The sequence below is a fragment of the Mustelus asterias genome, chromosome 24, assembly GCF_964213995.1.
Source record: "Mustelus asterias chromosome 24, sMusAst1.hap1.1, whole genome shotgun sequence".
In the NCBI taxonomy this organism is placed as follows: domain Eukaryota; kingdom Metazoa; phylum Chordata; class Chondrichthyes; order Carcharhiniformes; family Triakidae; genus Mustelus; species Mustelus asterias.
In genome coordinates, this window is record NC_135824.1 from 49,790,564 (window position 1) to 49,796,563 (window position 6,000).

The following is a 6,000-nucleotide window of genomic DNA, read 5'->3' on the forward strand; positions in this document are numbered from 1 at the left end:
CTGACTCAGAGGGGAGAGTGCTACCACCTTTGTTATTGAGCCGTGCCACTGGACCAGCCTGAGGCCTATCTGACCCGTTATTCTCACACAGTCATAGAGGTTTACAGCACGGAAACAGGTCTTTAGGCCCAACTTGTCCATGCCGCCCAGTTTTTAACCATTGAGAAATCATCATAGAGCTGCTACAGTTCAGAAAGAGGCCATTCGGCCCATCGAGTCTGCACCGACCGCAATCCCACCCAGGCCCTACCCCCATACCCCGACATATTTTACCCACTAATCCCTCTAACCTACGCATCTCAGGACACTACAGGGCAATTTTAGCATGGCCAATCAACCTAACCCACACATCTTTGGACTGTGGGAGGAAACACCGGAGCACCCGGAGGAAACCCACGCAGACACGGGGAGAATGTGCAAACTCCACACAGACAGTGACCCGAGCCGGGAATCGAACCCAGGTCCCTGGAGCTGTGAAGCAGCAGTGCTAACCACTGTGCTACCGTGCCGCCCCACTGAGCTAGTCCCAATTGCCCACGTTTGGCCCATATCCCTCTATTCTCTCTGTCCTTGTGACATTGGCAACGTTGACAAGGCCATTTTTAAGCGCCATCTCCAGAAGCCTTCTCAAGAAACTAGGATCATTATTATTTCCCAGATAACGAGTATCATTCCTGCCATTGTACAGTGAAGTCAGAGCCACGGAGGAAGCGGAGGAACCATAAGTTCATAAGATATAGAAGCAGAATTAGGCCATTCGGCCCATCGCGTCTGCTCCGCCATTCGATCATGGCTGATATGCTCCTCATCCCCATTCTCCTGCCTTCTCCCCCATAACCCTTCAACCCATTACCAATTAAAAATCTGTCGAACTCCTCCTTAAATTTACTCACTGTCCCAGCATCCACCGCACTTTGGGGCAGCGAATTCCACAGATTCACAACCCTTTGGGAGAAGTAGTTTCTCCTCAACTCTATTTTAAATTTGCTGCCTCTTACCCTAAGACCTCTGGTCCTAGAATGTCCCACAAGAGGAAGCATCCGCTCCATGTCTACTTTATCCACACCTTTTATCATCTGATGATTCCAATCAATTTCAGCTATGAGTTGTTGGGGGCCTGCCCATCTTGAAAGGACGGCCCGGTGGTCAGCACTGCTGCCTCACAGTGCCAGGGACCCGGGTTCGATTCTCAGCTTGGGCCACTGTCTGTCCGGAGTCTGCACGTTCTCCCCGTGTCTGCATGGGTTTCCTCCGGGTGCTCCGGTTTCCTCCCACAGTCCGCAAGACGTGCTGGTTAGGGTGCATTGGCCATGTTAAATTCTCCCTCAGTGTACCCGAACAGGAGTGTGGCGACTAGGGGATTTTCACAGTAACTTCATTGCAGTGTTAATGTCAGCCTACCTGTGACACTAATAACTAAATTTAAACTTAAAATCATTAAGCTTGTGACAATAATAAATAAACTTTAAAAATAAGACTGAATCAGGAGTCAATCTGGGTTGGGGGTTTATGTAGTGGAGGGGAGGGAGGTGGGGTTAGAGTTCCGAGAGAGAGCTAAATTCTCTCCTCTGTTCAAAGGAATCTTTACCCTGTCAATCAGAATTTAGCTCCTCCGACAAATTGTGATTTAATTCCAAATAGACACAAACAAACCAATATCTGAAACAAGTTTCCATTCTCTTCCCGCATCCAGTGACGCGCTAAGGCAGACTTTCATCTGTTTCCATAGCGAGTCATTCCCGGAACAGGTCACTATTCTGTCGCCAGAGAGCTTATAGCTTGAGGGGCGCCACTCCACATCAAGCGTGGCTGATCAGGAGTCTCTCCCGCTCTTACTGCCAGCCATTGCCGTGTTTGGAAGGATTTACAGGTTTACGCTCAACCTGTTTGGCCGCGTTATGAACCCACCTTCCTTTGCCGCCAAGTCCTGGGGTGGGACTCGAACCCGCAGCTTCTGGCTCAGAAAAAGTTTAAAGTTTATTTCGTTAGTGTCACAAGTAGGCTGACATTAACACTGCAATGAAGTTACTGTGAAAATCACCACACTCTGGTGCCTGTTCGGCTACACTGAGGGAGAATTCAGCACGGCCAATGCACCCTAACCAGCGCATCTTTCGGACTGTGGGAGGAAACCGGAGCACCCGGAGGAAGCCCATGCAGACACGGGGAGAACGTGCAGACTCCACACAGACAGTGACCCAAGCCGGGAATCAAACCCGGGTCCCTGGCGCTGTTGAGGCAGCAGTGCTAACCACTGTGCCACCATGCCAATGTTAACTCCACTGCGCCATAGACCCATCCTTGAATAAAATGGCTCGTTGAAAGGCAGCCATTTTGGACTGACCCCGGCTGTCAACTTTCAGTACATTGTGGTGGATTTCAGTGGGTCACTCTCACTCTCAGACATCAATATGGAAATGAGAGTTCAGTAAATATCTCCTAGTTACTAAACGGTGCGGTGTAAGGGGAGGGGAGGTGGGGGGAGCGGTCAAGATTGGTTGATAACATCCCTGGTGGTGCCATCTTACGATCTCCTGTCCCGCCTCCATTTGTTGGCCCACACATCCATCCACACGAAGCCCCGCCTTCCCATGCCAATTGAAAAGCGAGAGGTCCAGGCGCCGACCCGATGGGCTGAATGGCCTTTAACTGTGCTGAACCCGTTGCACAGCTCAATCGAATTCTGCGGTTCATTATCCAACTTAAGTTTAAGTTAAGCCGCCTTCTTTTTGTCCCACATTTTTTGGTAACTAATAATCAAAAGTGTTCGAATTATTGCCCCAATGAATCGCCACTTGCTCCCATGGTAGTGTCTGGAAAATAAGAGCTAGGAGCAGGAGTTGGCCATCTGGCCCCTCGAGCCTGCTCCGCCATTCAATAAGATCATGGCTGATCTTTTCGTGGACTCAGTTCCACTTACCCGCCCGCTCACCACAACCCTTAATTCCTTTACTGTTCAAAAATTCATCTATCCTTGCCTTAAAAACATTCAATGAGGTAGCCTCAACTGCTTCACTGGGCAGGGAATTCCACAGATTCACAACCCTTTGGGTGCGTCATAAATTCCTGGCGGCTTCAGGGGTGGCGGGGGGGGGGAGGGGAATCCCTGGAGAGTTGGGAACGCTGCGTTACAAAGAGGTGGGACTGTCCAAATCAGAGCAAACGTCCTTCCACGTTCCTGCACTTCAATCCGTGAAGCGAAACGCCCGTCCCTTAACAGCGAGGCGGTGGCATCGTTATATCCCAGGCGGACGTGAGGAGAATTGTCCGTGTGTCATCCACTGCCCAATGTCTCGTACTCCCCGGGGAGCGAACAAAGACTCCAGAGAAAACCGTGATAATAATATCGCCTCGGGCAGTAGCACTTACCAGGAGGAGCTGGAGGGGAGTGAGCAAAGAATGTACTTTTCCTTTAATCCCTTTGTCACGACATCTATTGTCCCCATCGCTCACTGCCCCATTGTTCCGGCCGCCCACCATACAGACAGCTTGGGCATTAGGCATCGGGTCAATGCTCGACTCTGAATCGATTGTCCAATTTTCACCATCGCATCCTCCACTTTGTACTTGCTCAACTCTTAGCTCCCCAGAAATGGTCCAAATGGTTAAGAGCTGTGATGCTCCAGCCCATAAGGCCTTTGGATGGAGATTGGAGAGCGGGCTGGAGGATCTTGCGGGGAGAGGGGGGGTCGGGGGGGGGGGGGGGGGAGGGGAGGTGGCTGTGGAATACTGAAAAAATATATACAAAGGACCAACAGAGATAAAGACAGAAATCCTTTTGTGCAGGATGCAGTGAATAACAGGAGGCTCTGAAAGGGATGGGAGAAAGGTTTTTCCCTTAATGGATGGATATCTGTTTTATTTTCATTTCCCCCCCCCCTCCCCGCCACCCCACCCCCAGGGGTTGGCTGTTGGATCCTCTGCTGCCCTGCGGCCTTGCGAGGGAGTTCTGCTCTTCTAATTGGACTTAAGCTGCTTGGTAAATGGGGTGCCGGGGGGGGAGGTGAGGGGCGGGGGGGAATGCAAGTGGAGTTTGAGCCTGCCGCTCTGGTCACCCCCTCACTGTTGGCCATCTTCACTCGGGCCTAGCTGAGAGGGCTCTCTCTCCTTGTCATCCTGTCCTGTGCCGCCCCAGCGAGGACAGATTCACAGCCCAGGCGGGCACTGATGGTCGACCTGGTTACAGCGGGAGCATTATGAGGGGGAGTCAAATTAAACCATTCCGTGCCAACGGTTTCCAGACAAACTCTATTGGTGGGGGAGGGGCAACTTTACCAAAAAATTCTCAGTGCCGAATGAGTGTAAAAGGGAAGAGAATCATGCCGATTTTTTTGGACAAGCTCCCAGTCACAATTATGTGGCACTTAGAAAAGAAAGGGCCCAGATGTGATTCTCGCCAGTAGGGGGAGGGGCAGAGCCTATTTTCGCTGGGAAGCCAGCCGCTGAGATCTGGGGGCACCATTGCACAGGCGCCCTGATCTCCCAGTACACTGTGTATTGTGTACATGGAATAGAATGTGTATTCTTTGTACACAAAGACTTCGCACCCTCCCCCCCCCCCCCCAACTCCCTCCATAATCACCTCCCCCACTCCCTTCCCCCAAATGCGGGACAAGCCGGTAAGATCGCCCCCTATGATCTAAATTACTGATTGACCGAATGTGTCCAGTCCTGAGGTCCCCCCACAGACGGATGGTCAGTGTCGTCAACTCTGTCACCGAGTCATTCTGCATGTACATCTGGATAGCACACATCTGCCTGACCCTCACTGGGGTACAGAGCTGCAAAACACCAACCATCCTCCTCCATCACGCAAACCAGCCTCCCATCCATTGACTCTGTCTGCACTTCCCGCTGCCTCGGGAAAACAGCCAGCATAATCAAAAACCCCACACACCCCAGACAAAGAACAAAGAACAAAGAACAGTACAGCACAGGAAACAGGCCCTTCGGCCCTCCAAGCCTGTGCCGCTCCTTGGTCCAACTAGACCAATCGTTTGTGTCCCTCCATTCCCAGGCTGCTCATGTGACTATCCAGGTAAGTCTTAAACGATGTCAGCGTGCCTGCCTCCACCACCCTACTTGGCAGCGCATTCCAGGCCCCCACTAAAAGGGCGGCACGGTAGCACAGTGGTTAGCACTGCTGCTTCACAGCTCCAGGGTCCCAGGTTCGATTCCCGGCTCGGGTCACTGTCTGTGTGGAGTTTGCACATTCTCCTCGTGTCTGCGTGGGTTTCCTCCGGGTGCTCCGGTTTCCTCCCACGGTCCAAAGAAGTGCAGGTTAGGTTGATTGGCCAGGTTAAAAATTGCCCCTTAGAGTCCAGAGATGCGTAGGTTAGCGGGATTAGCAGGTAAAATATGTGGGGGTAGGGCCTGGGTGGGATTGTGGTCGGTGCAGACTCGATGGGCCGAATGGCCTCCTTCTGCACTGTAGGGTTTCTATGATTTCTATGATTTCTACCCTCTGTGTAAAAAACATCCCTCTAATATCTGAGTTATACTTCGCCCCTCTCACCTTGAGCCCGTGACCCCTCGTGATCGTCACTTCTGATCTGGGAAAAAGCTTCCCACCGTTCACCCTATCTATCCCCTTCATAATCTTGTACACCTCTATTAGATCTCCCCTCATTCTCCGTCTTTCCAGGGAGAACAACCCCAGTTTACCCAATCTCTCCTCATAGCTAAGACCCTCCATACCAGGCAACATCCTGGTAAACCTTCTCTGCACTCTCCCTAATGCCTCCACCTTCCACCTTCTTCCATCAGGAAAAAGTCACAAAACTCTGAGGTCGCGTACCAACCGACTCAAGAACAGCTTCTTCCCTGCTGCCATCAGACTTTTTTAAATGGACCTAGATGTTGGTGGGGCGGCGGGGGTGGGGGTGGGGGGGGGGGGGGATCACGTGATGCAAGCTCCAATAAAAGTTGGCAACCCTTGCAAGGATCTGAGTTGGCCTGCAACTCAGGGCTCAGAAACAGTGCGGCCTACAACCCGGACTG